The sequence below is a fragment of the Diabrotica undecimpunctata genome, chromosome 9 (genome assembly GCF_040954645.1).
Source record: "Diabrotica undecimpunctata isolate CICGRU chromosome 9, icDiaUnde3, whole genome shotgun sequence".
Classification (NCBI taxonomy): Eukaryota; Metazoa; Arthropoda; class Insecta; order Coleoptera; family Chrysomelidae; genus Diabrotica; species Diabrotica undecimpunctata.
In genome coordinates this window covers 122278786-122297131 of record NC_092811.1, presented here as the reverse complement: position 1 = coordinate 122297131, position 18346 = coordinate 122278786, and the positions used below count along the sequence as shown (strand labels likewise).

The 18346-nt window shown below is 33.4% G+C and overlaps 1 protein-coding gene across 7 annotated transcripts in view; it reads right to left on the bottom strand.

The window, feature by feature from the left end:
- Positions 1-18346, bottom strand: part of PDZ-GEF (PDZ domain-containing guanine nucleotide exchange factor) — a 726227-nt gene that overhangs the window by 325375 nt on the left and 382506 nt on the right. The gene's annotated exons all lie outside the window — the stretch shown is intronic.

Sequence of the window (18346 nt, the reverse complement as noted above, 5' to 3'; positions counted from 1 at the left end):
CTCTGACGTTTGTATTTCTCACCCTGTCTCTTCTTGTTTTGCCCACTATTGTTCTTAGGGTTTTCATTTCGGCAACCCTTAGCATCTGTTTCGTTTGTTAGTTGTGCATTTTAATAAAGTTACATGTCTTATGCTGGAGAATGATGTAGATCTGTTGGATGTAAGTGAAATATGGTCAGATGTGGAATCTATACCATGCAGAATAATATGTGAATTACCAGATAAAGAATGGAAGTATTGGAAACCATTAAGACACGAAAGCTGCAATACCTGGGGCATGTTATGCGTAATGAGAGATACAACCTACTTCAATTGATTATACAAGGAAAAATCCAGGGCAAGAGAAGTGTAGGAAGAAGAAGAATATCATGGTTGCGTAACTTGAGGGAATGGTACGGATGCACATCAATTGAACTATTCAGAGCAGCAGCATCTAAGATCAGAATAGCCATGATGATTGCCAACCTCCGTCGCGGAGATGGCACGTGAAGAAGAAGAAGACCAGATATATTCAGTAAAGTTGATTTTCTTTCTAATAATCATTACTTTGCTTAACATTCATGAGCCATATCATTTTGTCAGAATATCAAGGAAATATGCTGTATGGTTGACTGATAGCGTCAGGGATATAATGTTGAAAAAGTACAGAGCACTTACAGTTTATAAAAGCACTAAAAATATTACGTAACTTAGTAACAGTCAGGACTAGGAAAGAGAAAAAAAATATCTTTAAAACACACACGCTCAATTAGCCAAAGATTGCGGAATAACTTAAAATATTTCCTAAATGATGGAAAACCAAAAATAATTTCGAAGTAACTTTAAATAACTTTAAATATCCCCTTGGTTCCTTTCTTACATTTGAATCATTTTCTGAAATTAATATTTTACAAATAATTAAGAACGTACGAAGTAAAGCTATCGGTGACGATGTTATTTATATAATATATAAAACTAAAAATGACAAGTACTAGTAAAAATTAAAAATAATGTTTTACTTCTAAGAATTTATTACTTTACTAATTCAATTACTACACAAAAAAAACAAAAAATGTACCTACAGGTCAAACCTTCAGAATGCTCAACATCCAATAAATTCTTGGTGAATCATAAGGTTGTACCTTTCTTGCAAATTGTGTCCAAGCAAATATAAAAATAAAAAGGAAGTACTTAAAAATCAATTAGTTACAAAGTAGTTCCGCCTTCTTTAGAGTATCGAATACAAATAATAGTATCCTGGTGGGATGATACTATTAGTACTGCCTTTATCTGCATTACCTTCTTAATCTGTAATTTTTTCTAGAAATGTGTTCCTTGGTATTTGTAATTATTCACTTTTTTGATGGGGATTTTATCGCTATAAAATTCTACAAGATGATAATTACAGCTTTATATAGCTCATAAGACGTGCTATATAAAAAGGGAACAATATGCTGAGTTTATGTTTTGCCTAGAATATGCATAATTATAGAAGACTAAAATGCGAAACACACTTATAACTGTCAACTGGAAAGCCCAGATATTGGCTCATAAATTCAAACAAGATTCCTGATTTGATAAATTTGTTAGAAATGGATCTTCAAATTGTATGCACGCAAAAGAAGCCTGCCTTCTCACACTACGTGATACCCACATTGATAATGGGAAAAAAATAGATCAGGAAGCCTAACGTCTTGTAAAAAATATTCAACAAGCAACTTAAAAGAACGCCCTTGACATTAAACACAAAACAAGAATTCCTTCTGGAAACAAGACAAATTTTCACTTTAACCATTTCGATACTGTGGGGACCTATATGTCCCACGAAATTATATCTCTTCTAGAAATAGGTATTCTTGTACAACTTGATTCGGTGTTTTGTTGCTGTGATACATATTTAGTGTTTTGCTTGTAAAATACTACTACAAAATAATCCTGAAAGCGTTTGTTGTTGAAAGTAAGTAAAATTTCTAATAAAATCCATTTTTCCGTCATTGTTTTCGTACAATTCATGTAATGGGACATGAATATCCCAGTAGTATTATTGTTCGTGTAATTAGTGTTCCATCCGTTTTTTTTATATCGACTCTAAATTGTGAAAACAGTTCTACTCTTTGCAGTGCTCGAATTACGGCCAGACGTTTTTTAACACAAAAAGAATTGGAAAACATCGTTGAGGAGCTAAGTGACTTGTAAGAACCAGAGAAACCTTTTCCCGGCTTACATTCTGACGAATACCCACCCAGTGACAGAGAGTCTCAACAAGAACATTCTTCGCAAGAGAAAGGTTTTAAAAGAGTTCTTGAAAGGCTAGATGCTGAAGAACAGGAGAAGTCTATAAAAACAACTATAAACGAAGTTCAAACCAAAACATGATATTCAGTTGGACGAGGATCGAGTGAATTGGACGTATTTATAAAATTGTTTCCGCGGTCTTTATTTATGCACAACGCTCGCATGCACAATACTTGCAGAATACCAAAATACTAAAAAGAATAAAGAAACTTTTACTACGAAATAATGATCGTTCTTGGTTGTACCATGATTATGTGCTACAACAAATTACCCAGCATGAAAGACTATTGGTCAAATAATAAAAGCCTTGACAACCCAGTCATAAAAAATGCTATAGCATGTGACCGATGTTGCTATTTGTTCAAAATGTACTATAATGATCCTGAAAAGCCTAATAATTCACCTAAGATATATTACTTGGATGAAGTGGTTTCAAGTTTAAAGCATACTTTTGGAAAAGCCAGAACAGAAAGTTCTCATTAGTCTATTGATAAAACTATGAAAAAATTCAAGGGAAGGTCTTCCCCAAAACAGTATATTCCACTAAAACCAATAAAAAGGGGAATAAATATGGGACAAAGATCTGAAGTTTTACCGGATACATATATGACCTCTGATAAAGAGGATGAATCTTTTACTGGTACTTTAGGCGAACGTGTGGTGAAAAACTAGCTAGTACAATACGTTCTTCTGATACAAGCCTCTGTTTCGACAGATTGTTCACATATGTAAAATTATTGAGACAAAATTTACCTTGTTAGCACATATATAAGCAATCGTAAAATAACCAAAATTTGAAGTGCAAAAGATGTCAAGAGGTGCGTTTGATTTTCAAGTTTTGGATGCTGGGGTACTGAGTACAAGGTGCCAAGATACAAAAAGTAGATTACTAATGTCTAAGTGTTACTATACATGTATAGGACTCGCGGGAAGGAAACTAAAAACTAGTGAACGTGCTGAAATTGAATGTCCTAAAACCATTATGTTGTATAATCAGTTCATGTGAGGAGTGGACCTTTAGTACCAAAAAGTATGATAGTAATGATGAAAGTATTTATGATTATGACCGAAAATCCGCTAAATGGCGGCGGAAAGTTGTTTATCAAATGATGATGTGAAAGTGAAGAAACGCTTGAGTGGTCGCTCTGGAAGAATTTCCAACGCCAATAGAATGTCGGGGACCATTTGTCAAAGCAAATTTCTATCAGTAGGATATGCCATAGATGTTCTCTCAGTAAGAAAGAGACAAGAACCAAAACAATTTATATAGCCTGTGATTTGTTACTATGTAAGACATTTATTGTTCATTTTTTTATATTGTATATGTTTTTATTATAACAGGAATAACGGTGGAAGAAAACACGCTATATACACTTTTCTTTGCGGATGACTAGGTAGTAATTACCGAAGACAGCTACGATCTTAGCTATATGGTAAGAAAACTACAAGAAGAATATGAGGTGGCAGGTCTAAACATGAATATGACAAAATGTGAATATCTCTCAGTGGGAACAGATGAAATATGTAACCTAGTCTTGAAAGACGACAAAATCAAAGGCGTGCAATCCTGCAAATATTTGGGGATCATTTTCAACAAGAAGGGAAATAGCGCAGATGAAATCAGGGAAAGTATAAACAAGGGCAGAGCAGCGACCCGTGCCTTAAACTCTCTTCTCTGGCAAAAAAACAATTCGACGAGAAACCAAAAAACACATTTACGGTAGTATAGTCCAAAGTATTACACTTTACGGTTCGGAAGTATGGGACAGCTAATATTAATAGTATTAGGAAAGCTAATAGAAACAAACTTGACAGAAATGGATTATCTGAGACGAAGCTGCGGTAGATCCAAAATGGAGAGAGTTAGAAACGAACAAATAAGAAAGGAAATGAAAATGTCCTAGAAGAGTACTGGAATGGATCCCTCCTGAAAGAAGAAAGAGAGGACGACCACGGAGAAGTTGGCGCAACGATATTGATGACGCAATCTCGGCAAGAAACTTAGAAGAGGCAACTGCATATGACAGAAAAAGATGGAAATTGGGGGCGGAGAAGCGGCGACAGCCGTAATCAATCCGTTATTTAAAAAAATATGTTTTTATTAAAATTATCTTTAAAATGTATTCGCGTATTACTAACGGGATACATTGGTCCCAATATAAAACACTACTGGGACCGAGTTGTCTCACGTCCTACCCAAGGATTTAAGGATACTTAAAAAAATAATACACTTTGGGAACCATTATAAGACTATTGAGCATATTTTTTTGCCTGAAAAGTTTTGGATATCTGTGAAATGTATTCAGTCCTGAAAGGATTAAGTTAATTCTTCAACGACAATATGTCACTACTTTTTAATTTAAGATTTAATATTGTTTACGAAATAAGGTTTCTATAAATCTTTATTATGTGGTTACACGAACATTACATTACCACATGTTTGTTCATTAATCGTCAAAATGTTACCCCTCTGCATTAAATAAAGTTGAATTACTTTCTTTTCAGGACTCACTGATAATGATAATACCGAAAACGCTTTGATTGAACCAATATAGATAATTTTTTTATACTTTTTATTGGCAATGCTATAGTTGTTATAGACTTGTAGTTCACGAATTCTATTAGTTCTGTAAGAATTTCTTCACGTCCACTTGTTTCTTTTTTCATTTTTATTAATTTTTATCAAAAAAATTTTCTGATTTTTTTAGTCTAGATCCGATTAGAAAGGTTACAGGATTATGATCTGTGTGTACTGTGGAGAGGCCCACGTATACAGTCTGAGTGGGGGTACTCAATATTTGTGTATTAATAGGGAGAAAAGCCTAGATGTGGCTACCCCTACAGTTAGGTGGCATAACCACATTCACTAAAAACCGAGGATGTCCTATTACCCAGGGCATCTTAAGTAAATTTCAGATCATAAGCCTCCTCACGTAAGTCACACGATGAGGAGGGGTGGTGGAAAAGCCTGGGGGTCAGATAGTTACCACTTCGACTAGCGAAGTGTGACCGGTTTGGTCTTCGGACATGTGGATCCCATTCTTACATTGGTATACACATGTTCCTAGGGGCAGGGTTGATCACTGCGTGTGTGTGTGTGTGTGTATTTGTGTATTCTAATTTATTAGGTACTTGTCAACTTTTTAATAGTTTGTGAAGATATTTAACAATATCTTACATAATTATACAATAAATCGTTCTTAAATCCGCTTTCGTTATAAATTGCAATTTATTGCAATTTTTTGAAAGTTTTTTATTAAAATATTACAAATATCTATTACGATTCTAATTATTTGCATATGACTATAATATAAAATATATTTTATGCAACATACGCATAAAGTATCTTTTTGAGATTATAGATAAATCAAATTAGTTAATTACAGTCCGAGCTTTTGTCTGTATTCGGACGTATACAGATCGTAGATTGAAAGCAGCAAAATCCTTTTGTGGTGTTACGGAATTCGAAGTGTATGTCAAGTGGTTTACTTTCACATTCGTTTTAAATAACAGTCTGCACGTTTATTTCTTGGTAGGATTTGTAATATGTGAATCATTAACTTAATAACCCGATAATTATCTCAATTGATAGCTTTAGGCATTTTCTTGGTGATGTAGGCAAAAGTAAGGATATCAGTCGTTCTCAAACGAAGGCTACAATTCTTTGTATTTCCTCTACATCCGCTTATTTGTGTATTGAGTATTGATATCCTAAATTTAAGCAAGACTCTTTTTATAATTATTATTTTTTGGTTTATTCTCACTTCAATTTTTGTGTTGTTACGTGTTTTAGTAATTCCTTTAGTTACAATATTCTTTTTCTTGATCTCTCTTTCTCTTAAATTCTATCTTCTTGTTTTGTCACCTGTCTATTTATTTGATGTTTTCTTCCTTTGTTTTTTAATTTCCAAACTCATATCATTTATTTGTTTCATATTTCCATTGATTTGGATTAGGGCCAATCACAATGGACTATTTCAGTAGCTGCTTCGACCGGGAGAGCCAGTTTACTTCAAAAGCACCAACAAGATGAGTTACTATCTGACTTTATAATTGCAGCGCGCTCTTCGACATCCTCTTCGATGTCTTCTCCAGGGTTTCCGAGGTCTCAGTCTCCCGAGCCCCCAGACACTACTACACTGATCACTAATCAATGCATTACTGGTACTGGGAATAGAGGACGGTTCATTTATACCGTCGATGGTGACGGTGACGTGGTTCGGGTGAAGGTTGGCGTGGGGGTTAGCGCGGGGATTTTGACAGTAATATTTTGATTGAAGGGTGGTTCGGATGATACTTTCTTTATGAGAGGTCTCCAAGTCGAAGGTAACCGTATGCCGTCATCTCTTTTATTGAGACAATTTGGCCTTTTTTAATTTCTATAACTTCTCGGATAATTCTTGGTTTATAGAAGCAGATAGGAGCTATGGTTCTGGAGTTTTCAAAATTAACTTTGTGACCTGTATGAAGATGGTGTTGACCTAGAGCTGAAATTGAGTCAGAATTGCGAACAGAAATGGAATGTTCATAAATCCTACTTCTGATTTTACGATTTGTTTGGCCTATATAGGATCGGGGGCAGTCGGAACAAGGAATTTCATCAACTCACAAACAAACATTTGAAATGTTGTCTTTGATTGATCGAACAAGAGATGAAAGTTTTGGTTGGGGGGTAAATATTGTCTTTATTCCTTTTGATTTAAGAATTGTGTCAATTTTGTCAGTGACACCCATGATGTAAGGAAGAAAAGCTTTCGTATGATCAGGGTCTGAGTCTTTGGGTTCAGACTGAATGGGAGATGCTCCTATTGATGTGATCTTCGCCAAACCCATTTAAATGGGTTTGAAAAGACACCAAAGTATCCCTACCAGGGAGCCAAATGACGAATGTATCGTCAACATATCGTAGCTAACATGTGGGTTTGAGCATTGATGTGGATAGTGCTCGGGTCTCGAAGTCTTCCATAAAGATATTGACAGTTACTGGAGATAGTGAGGAGCCCGTTGGGGCACCATTTATTTGTCTGTAGAATTGATTTTGGAAGATGATATAAGTGTTGGACATACAATGTTTAATGAGAGATAAGTGGTCTTGCTAGATACTATATTTAGTTTTTAGAATGTTTAGAGTTTCGTCTGTAGGAATGTTGGTAAAGAGTGAAACGATATCGAAACTTACTAGAATGTCTGACGGTGAGATAGGGTATTGTTTAAGAAGTTCGATAAAATGAATATATATAAAATATATATATATATATATATATTGTTATGATGTGTTTTTTGTTTGAATGATGAGCAATGAGTATTTTTAATAATATAATATATAGGGTTTTTATCGCGGTTCTCAAAGAATTAGCTTGTAAGTACTTTTTTAAATTATCTTTATTATAACTATTATGAAACACACATATATATCTAACCTAGCCAATGTAAATTTAAAATAAACTATCTTTAAATTGATGTTCTTATAAAACTAATTAAATTCTATAGACAATGTTAAATTTAAACAAACTATCTTCAAAATTGAAATTGATATGACACTAACTAAATTATATTAACAAAATTTTGTACCTTTCTTTCACTGAATGCCTAAATGAACTGTTTTCCACTATATAGATTCTAATCATCACTGAATGTCTTCGTACTTCGGTTATCCTTGTTTTTGTGAAATTACTTTTTCCAATTATCAGCTTCTACCAATTTAAGATATAGTTTTCTTCACCAGCATTTATACACCACCAAGCAAACCAGCAAACACCATTTATATTTATTCTTCTTTTCAATATACCAATATCCAATTATTATAAGTTGATTTATACTAATCTCCAATCATAATATAATTTTAATTCCTTCCAATGTCCATCCAATATTCTTCTAATATACTTTTATAATTATATTAAACAATTTGACTATTTGTACTTGATTCACTGACTCCAACTAGCTTTCATATTTCTTACTAAACTTTTCTGACTGACTTCTTGAAAATTCTGAACAATTTACTTCACTAACTAAATGTGTCTACTAACTTTCATAATGAACTGGCCTGACCTCTGACTAAAAACTGCCATCTTGAATCCAAATCACGGGTATTTATATCTTTTTGGATATTCTAGAACCATCTGGTAAGAGATCATGTTCCAATTTGTTCTATTAAATACATGTCTGAATTTTCTGGAACAAACCATTTCGCAAACATGGCCATCTCCGGTGATCCAGAGAATTCCATTCTTTTCTATTAATAATTTTGTTGACATCTAGGCTTTTCAGATCAGAATAAACATTTAAATCATTAAATATATATAAATTAAACATTTTAAACTAACATTATTATTATAACCCCACTTATATTCGTATTATGATTAATTTCTATCTGTCACTTTACTGTATAGTTGGTTGCCTATGCACATGGCTCACTTAAATATATTTACAACATTAAAATACAACTTTTTACACTTATTATATGCTAATTTATTAAAAATGCCCTCACATAAATATATTTTATTAAATTCTCTAGTATATAATTTATTTAAAATAATCAAATACTTTTTTATATCTAATATTATGTAGTATATAACTTATAAATTATTTTCTATAAACCCCAATTGTCACAATATATATATATATATATATATATATATATATATATATATATATATATATATATATATATATTACAACATATATACTTATTTAAAGGTCTTAATATGCCTTTGTTGTATTTTTTATAAACGTTCAACCTTCTACATATCGTCTAACGTTGACTTTATAATAAAAATTATGTTTTACAGAGTTCATTGACAACTGGTGAGACTGTTTTGAATGTTAATAGACTTCACTAGAGGATGACGCTTGTTACGGCATTTGTATAAACGAAGGTTCTCAGAATATTATAAAGGAATACGACACTTAATTGTGTAGAAGGTTATTATTGTTTTATAGCGTAAATATGCTTCAGAACGAATTCTCTAAAATTTACGGTACGAAGTTGTGATAAAAATTATATTTATTTTTATTCTGTGAAATTACATATTGTTTTATTCGTATTAATTACATATTATCGTTATGTATATTGCATAATAATGTCTTATTCGTTCTCAAGTTTCAATATCTTGGCTGCTTTAATATCGGGATAACTACCGATCTCCACCAAGAGGTAGAAATACGAACGGGAATCCAAACGCCAGGTCAGCCTTTAAATGAATAAAAAAACTCCTCATTAAACTCCACCTATCCAATCTTACGTAATATAGAGGGCACCTAAAGAAGAGAAGTATCCCCTGTTTATTTTTGAACAGTTTCAAGCTATTGTGACTAAAAAACTTTTTATTTTGCCTTGTTATCTTTCACATCCCAAGGTTCCAACAGTGATGTCTTCTAGGACATTAGTCTATATTTAAATTCACTCGTAAAAAAAATAAATAGACGTGAATATAGCCACGGTTCTAGTGGCGTCAATCCATAGAAGTATATACAGATAACGACATTGTTTTGTTGACCATAGGAATTAAGATTTATTGCAATCCCATCTCTAGAGTATATTTATTATAATGCTCTAAAACTAATTTTTTGGTTATTTTTTAGACTTAATAGCAATACAAATAAATAAGTAAGTAAATAAGTAATATGCTTTATTGTCACTGAAAATTGTACAAATTTTATGGACAAAGCTTATAACAATAAGACAAGAAAGAAGAAAAAAATCAGAATAAGAATCTTTTATACTTTTAAATAAAAAAAAACCATAACATTTTTCCAAACTTAAACATAAAAAATACTACCTAATTAAGAACCTATAATACAAACCCCCAAAACCTTAATACAAACTTCGTAAAATGTACCTAACAAAAAATAAAAATTAGGAAAGCAGATTAATGAATTAAGGGCTCAAATATTCCACCTCCTTGTGCTAAACAGTAACCAAATCTGTCATATAGATTTCTCCTCATATTTTGGAGTAGGGCTGGTGTAATGCTTGCAGAGAAATGAAGTATTTTTGCCCGTAACTCGACTAGGTTTGTGGACCATTCAAACTGATACCTTTAAATGTTTTCTTTGAGAAAACCCCAAAAAAAGAAATCGTTATTAATCGGCCATTTAATTGTACCACGTGTACTTATCAGTCGATCAGGAAACGTTTGATTGAGGAAGTCAATAGTTGTTCTAGAGTTGTGAGTCGAACACCCATCCTGTAGGAAACAAACCTCCCGAAAATTAACGGGAAGGCGTCGAACTGCCGGAATGATCTCATTCTGTAAAAGTTGTAAATATTTGAGCCCGTTTAGGTTTTCATCGATAAAAAATGGACCGACAATATGGTCGCCTAACCTCCCAGTCCAAACATTTAACTTTTGCGGATGCTGCGTTCGCACTGCAACGCTGAGGTGCTTATTTTTCCGAGAATAATACCTTGCAACGGATGTATTGCGTTTTTTATGTAATGAAAATGAAGATTCGTCAGAAAATAAAATATTTTTTAAAAAGTGTACATTTTCATTGTGTTTATCTAACATAATTTCACAAAACTCCATCTGCCTGAAGTTATCTTCCGGAAACAGTTATTGTTTTGGTTGTATCTTAAAACAGTGATACCCATTCCTTTTGAGAACTCGCTGGACAGTTCGAGCATTCACGTTAACTTCCCTAGCAATTTGTACACTATTGAAGGGTTCATCAGCTTCCACAAAAGAACAAATATTAATATCCCTGTTTTGACGCTCCTCATCGACAGGTCTAACACGTGGATCATTACCTTCATGACACTTTTTAGAACTATTTACACATCCTGAAGTTTGAAAATGTTTAATGGTATTTTTAACTGTTGTAACACTTGGTGGGGGTCTATTTTCGAAGGCAACAATAAATAAATGAATTACTTCGCGTATCGAATGACCCTGAAAGTACCATGTTACAAGTTGCATTTTTTCTTGGACGGTATACAACGTAATAGGCATTTTAATAATTATTTGTTTATTCTTTCAGAACTTTGTTTGAAATTTTTTATGTCAATGTGACAATTAAAATTCGTACCTACTAAAGTAAAGTTCGTGTAACCTTCTGGCTAAGGTCTAGTGTTAGTGTTTTCAGGTCGCGCAAGCGCCCCTAACTTGACTTAACGACTACTTTCGTAGCCGGGACCGACGGCTTTACGTGCCCTCCGAAGCACGGTGGCAGCTCAGTTAAATTAGAAATTTAAAATTTTTGTCGGTGCTTTCGTACCTACTGAAATGAATATAGAGGTGGAAACGTGTAACATGTCACAGCGATTGCCATTGTGTTGTATGGTCAATAAAACAATGTCGTGATCTGTATAACTGTTTGTATGGAAAAATAAAATTGTTGCTTCTACTATTTTCTTTACAATTTCATTATATTTTCGTCTTTTAAACCTTCCTCAACGTAAACAAATCTCGTGACACGAGATTTTTATGTATATATTTCGTTCGTTTCATAAATGTTTAGTTCCTTTTTGATATTTATTGGACAAGCGTAATATACTATTCAATAATATATAATTAATATAAATAAGTAGAAACCACTTGTTTATTACTAAAATAATTACCAATGCCCTATTATCACTTCCACTTTTATAAAAGAATATAAAAAGTAGTTAATGAGACATTGACGTACAATTTAAAGTAATCATATTAATAACAGTTGTGACGCGACTTCGCATTGAACCGATTTGCTTAGTTCATTATCAAGATTGATTGATGACATTGGATGGATAGGTGTTAATGTGTTTTCAATTTTTAAGTGAAGTTCAAGACCGAATGACTATGTATGTACCTAACTTGACGCTTAATATGTAGATAGGCATACATACGGTATGTGTAGACGTTCATGAAGACCAAGGCTAAATTAACAAAATAATTTTGGTACATTAATCATTTAAAACACAATTTTGGTTAATTTTTTTTGTTAAAACACTTTCCAAATTCCAAGCAGCTCTTATTGTCCTGTTTTAGACAAAGATGAGAGCGACAACATTGTACGATGAAACATTTCGTCGCAGTATTCTTAACCCAGACGTAGCAGTACCTATTTAGGACATTTTGGTGCAGTGGCCATAAGATCACTATACCAAACACTCTGCTTCCAGCGCACCGATATGTCCATGGCTTTTACACCTGTAATAACTTCTTTCTTTTAATTTAAAATTCTTTTTTTTTTGAAAATGGTTATTTCTGACTATGGTTTCTTTGGAAAATTCTGACTTAATCCCATATAATATAATATAATATTTAACAATGTCACGTCTTATCTATATACTTCTATATTATGTAGGATAATGAATATGTTATATACAGTAGGACCCCCATTATCCGGGGCTCTATTAACCGGGGTTCCAATTAACCGGGGTGACAAAAAGCAAATTTTTTATTTTTGTTATTTTTTATTTATGTATTTATTTTTTTAAGTGTTTTATACGCAATATATTTTATGTATGTATAATATTTATTATGAAAACAATGAATACGAAAGATTATTTTTTATTTTTAACAGTTAAATATGTACATTGTAACGATGAGTCAAAGCCATCACCGTTAAACTAGCGTGCGCGCGAACCAACCCATGAAGTAGGAGTGTATCGACAGTAGAAAGGGCAAAACTAATTACACAGCTCCGCTATATAAACCGCAACATTTCCTCATAGAGACAGAATCGACAGGTGTTGACTGAAGGTTCTCTTCTTCCCTACCCCGGCTTGTGGACGTGTTGAGTTCACAAGTTGTTCCGTCTCCCATACCGCCGCTATCCGAAGAGCGTGTTGAGCTCTTCACTACCCGTACTCTGAAGCAGTCGTGTTGAGACTGTCGAGGAGTGTCCTATTAACCCGAATCACTTAAGGGACGTGTTGAGTTCCTTTCCTTCCTTTGTACCTATCGTCCGCTGTTATTAAATCGATACAACGTTACCGTAAAATTTCAGATACACACTCGCTTGCCGATAAGACTAGTTCCATATGACAAGGTCAAGCTTAATTTGAATAAATAGGCCAGGTACTGAGAAGACTAAACCAAATTGTAAATGTGTACATAAGATTTTTGTCAATTTAATTTAAGGAAGACAATAAAGTTTTATTTTTATTTTGAACTCTGTCTCTGACTGTCTAAAAGCTACCCGGATAGTGACTCCCACGAGAGGACATCACAACATAATTGTTACTCAAGTAAATAAATACATAATGAGATAAAATAAATAGAAAAACACGGCAAGTGGTTTCGTACGAATGGGTTTCGTCAACATCGACCTGTTCAAACCTTCTACGAACAAACATGTTTAACAGGTCTGACAGAAACTCAGTCAGACCTGTTGTCTACAGAAGAAAAACAAAAGTAATATCTTACGAAATGTCGCAGAAAAGAAAACGTGTAGTTTTAACGCTTGAACAGAAATTAAACAATATAAAACGTGTTGAAAAAGGTGAAGTGTTAAAAAATTGGACAGTGAATTAAGAATTGCCGAGCAAACTGTTCGTGATATTTTAAAGAAGAAAAAAGACATTTCCGACTTCGTCTCATCAGCGGTGCAAACAATGTGTCCTAAGAAAGCAATTAAAAAATCTTCATCAAAAGACTTAGATGAAGAAGTCTACCAATGGTTCATTCAAAAACGTGCTGAGGCAGTTCCTATTTCGGGGCCAATGGTAAGTGAAAAGACTATATGGTTTCATGAAAACTTGAAAATTGAGGAGCCATTCTCTGCTTCCCAAGGATGGCTACACAAATTCAAAAAAAGACACGGTATCAGGCAGTTGGCTATTCAAGGGAAGAGTCTTAGTGGTGATAATGTTTCAGCCACATTATTTATTGAAAATTTTTGGAAAAGCGGTAAAACCTCGATCATTCAAAGAAATGAAATAAGATGTCTTCTTTGTGACTATTACAACCATCGAAATGCTTGGATGAACCAAACAATCTTTTCGTCGTGGTTTAAAGATAAATTCGTACCTTTAGTGCGTCACCACTTGAAAAAGAAAGGTCTACCCCTTTGAGCTGTTTGATTACTCGACAATGCTCCTTCCCACCCAGCTGAGTCGACCTTGACGACTGAAGATGGACAAATTTTTGTTCATTATCTTCCACCAAACGTCACATTCCTGATCCAACCGATAGATCAAGAGGTAATATCCAGTTTAAAGAGAAGATACAAAAAAATATTCCTGAGATTTCTCCTTGAAGAGAATAACAGCAAAGATTCAATAAAAGAAATTTTAAAAAAGTGGACTATCATTTGTAGTGTAGTGGGCCATCTTTTTAGTATATGAAGCCTGGGTAAACTTACCCTCCAAAACATTGAAACTTTCATGGGGGAAAATATTGGAACAAGATGATGTTGTACAAGAAACCTCAGAAGAACTGGAAACGGAATAATTTCTTGAAATTTTCAAAGCTCTCCCGGATTTCATTTATGTTGATAGGGATGGCATGAAAAACTGTGTGATGAGAACGAAAATTCGCTATTCGTTACGGAAAGAAAAACAATAAAACACAACCAAGCATTGGAGGCAACAGAACTTCTACTAAATTATTTTGAACAGGAGAACGCTGATTATAACAGAATTATCTTGCAACGGATTATGAGAACTGATATTAGAAAACAAAAATTTTTAATAAACAAACTAAAATTACTGATTTTTTCTCCAAATGAAAATTCAATATGTACATAGGTATGTAAAACAGTATTGTACATTCATTATACATATATACATATATTTTATTTATTGTCTGTACATACATACCATAATTTAATATACACATATAAATGCATACATATGTGAAAAAACGTTTGTTTTTTAATAAAAGTGAGTTTTCGGATACATTTTTTTAATTATCCTTCTTATCTGTTACATTAAGCCAAAAAAATAATGTATTTCCATTATCCGGTGTTTTCGATTATCCGTGCACCCCCAAACCCGTCATTACCCCGGATAACGGAGGTTCTACTGTATTTAAAAAATGAAATATTTCCTACAAGTCAATTAATTCTTTAATTTAACAGAAAGATGCCTGTCAATTCAGTCTTGACATCTGTATTACATGAAATATAGAGAAATCTCCCCTCGTTTCAGTTCCCTGCATTCAGTTGCCGTCGTGTCGTTTTCGTTTAATTTACGACATTTCTGAAAGCATTAGAACTACCGAGTCAGGAGCGCCTGCAAATGTTCTATAAAAATGTTTCTAACACAGGAATTATTAAATTAAGAACTGGGTTAGTTTGTACTTCTGTAAGATAGTATAATAAGTTGGTGACTATTAGAATGTAGGAGAGAAGGAAGACATAAGAGGTGGAGAGATGATCCTAAAAAATGAGGCTATAGCAGCACTAAATAAACACCAGTGGAATAAACAAGGAGAGGTATATTTCCTGAAATGATTAGAATAACATATGATAAACTTACAGTAAATTTTTATCAGATTTTCATTTATTATAGTGTCTACATATCTTAAAGATTTACACAAACTTAGCAAACCTTTCAAACAATGCCTGAAACAAAAGCTGTATGCAATCACTTTCATGCAAAAGACCACGAAGAGAAATCTATGCATATGGAAGAAACGTAATAGATGCAATATGAATATCCAAAAAATTAGACGACTAATTATGGGTAGAACAAATACTAAAATTGGAATTTACTTGGAAATTGGAATAATATCTTATGCAGATCTGACCTGTGTAGCCAGAAAAAAATCCTTAAACCCTCCATATAATTACTGTATATATGCCAGTAAAGCAAAAAAAGCTAAAAAAATCTTATACAGGTTTTTTAAGATGATGAAAAATCCTTGAGACGTACATACTCCAGTCGTCAGAGACGAAAGAGCCACTGAACCTCTAAAAACCATACGAACAAGCTGAATTTTGCCGAGAAAATTAATTTTGGGACCCCAAAAAAGATGCTAAAAAGTTTACCACTTTTACCCCCGGGCTTCCCCCTAAAACTCCCCTTGCAGATGGGTAAAAATGCAAAAAAAAAACTGTCTCCCAATGTATCATTAGTATCCCTCGTGTTTTTGTCCTCGTAGAGCTCGAAAACTAATAAAAAGCCAGTTTCGGAATAAGCAATAGCCCATACCTAAAGCCCCTTTTGATAGGCTTCATAGACATATATTGCTTCAGTGATTTGAATGAAGACATTCCTCTCTATCCATAAATAATAAACTCCTAATCTATAAACAAATACTGAGACCAGTATGGACCTATGGCTGCCAACTCTGGGGCTGTGCCAAGCCTAGTAACATCAAAGTAATCCAGATATTCCAGAATAAAGTGCTGAGGAACATCGTAGATGCGCCTTGGTACGTTAGGAACAACGAGCTTCACCGGGACCTCAAGATGGAAGATGTCAATCAGATAATCAAGAAATTTGCAGGGAGCCATGAACAACGACTCCATCATCATGTAAACGTCGAGGCTATCCAGCTCCTCGACAATACGAACCTAGAGAGAAGGCTCAAAAGAACAAAGCCTTTTGAACTGGTATAATGAGTGAGTGAAAAGCAGAGTAAAGTGTTGTGCGAGTATGCATGCTAAATTTAATGCTAGTGATGATCTTCTTTTAAAACCGATCATACTTTCATCTATTCACAGATGCCTAGATGGTGTAAAGCGGACAAAAACTTTGTCCAAAAAGTTTGGACAAAAAAAAAAGCATTTGGGTCGTTTATAAGGGGCCTAATTTTAAAAAGTTTGTCAAAATCCGGACTTTCAGGTGGACATTGTCGTGTTGCCTTTTATATGGAAATACCTCAAGACTTTAAGGAAGCGTTTCACCGTGAAGATATCGATTATCTTGGTTCCTATTGGTTATAGGTTTTTTTAGTTTGTGTTTTTTCACCATATTTGTAGCGAACCTACTTAGAAGCACGTGAAATAAAAAATATCTGAAATTAAAGGTATTATAAATTTTATAACCTAAAAAGTCAGCCCTTTTTCAAACGGTTTTTTTAATAACAATTTGATAAAATGTTGAAATTATTTTATTATATCTTAAAATTGAAGCCGCAAAGAATCGACTGCGATCTGCTAAATACCTCTCAAGTCTCTGGTTTTGCAAATACAGTTCTTTAAATAATGGCTCTTCGGAATAAACTAATTAAATAACTTACAAACTATTTGGTCGATCTATCTGAGATTTGGCACACTTCAATAACTCATTATGTCATAATTTCAAGTAATTATATTATTCTCTGTTTACAAATTGTTGAGAGCACGAAATATGCCTCAAACTCATAAAACGGTCGTAAATCATAGGCGTTCCTAAGGTGTTTATTCATTAAATAATAATATAATGTTTTAATACTGTTATATATAATATTGATAATATTTTAATACTAATATATTTAGCAAAAAACAATTAAAACTTTCACGACTAATGTTGGTTATTATATTATATTAATAAAAATAAGAATTTAACCTTTAACAATTTTGTAAATAAGAATACCTTATCTCTTTGGATATTTCAATACTAATCTTCGCGTTTAATCACTTTACTAGAAAACCTGGAATTCATATCCGAAGGTACTATTCGTTGCAAGATAATTAAGATGGAATTCCCCAGATTTTTAATAATATAATTATATTCGAAACTTAACTTGAAAGGGTGAAATTATTACGAACGAAAACAATTTTTTTGTTTAGTACGTTTTTGATCGCATGTAATTTACGGCTCGTTGGTGTTTCCGCGTCTACGGCAGTAATTAGCGTCTCGAATATTTCTTTTGCGAATTATATGCAGTGCGTGTGTGATTTTTTATTCCATATACCTACGAACATATACGTACCTTTCGCTCGTGCTCGTTTTGTTGGATTGTTTGTGATGGCTTCATCATCAAGTTTTAAACCGGTACTGTTGCGTACAGTCAGTAAGTCTGTCTATTCACCAAGAGAGAAGACTGTTGTCCTGAATGTTCACGATGCTCTGGTTTCTCAGAATCCCACACTGTTCGCAACATAGTCAAAAGTTGTGCCAACATGACTGGCGTAGGAGAGTCAACTTTATATAGGTTCCTATCAGAAAGAAAAAAACCCGGTATAGCTAACCCAAACACAAACGAAAACTTAAAGAGAG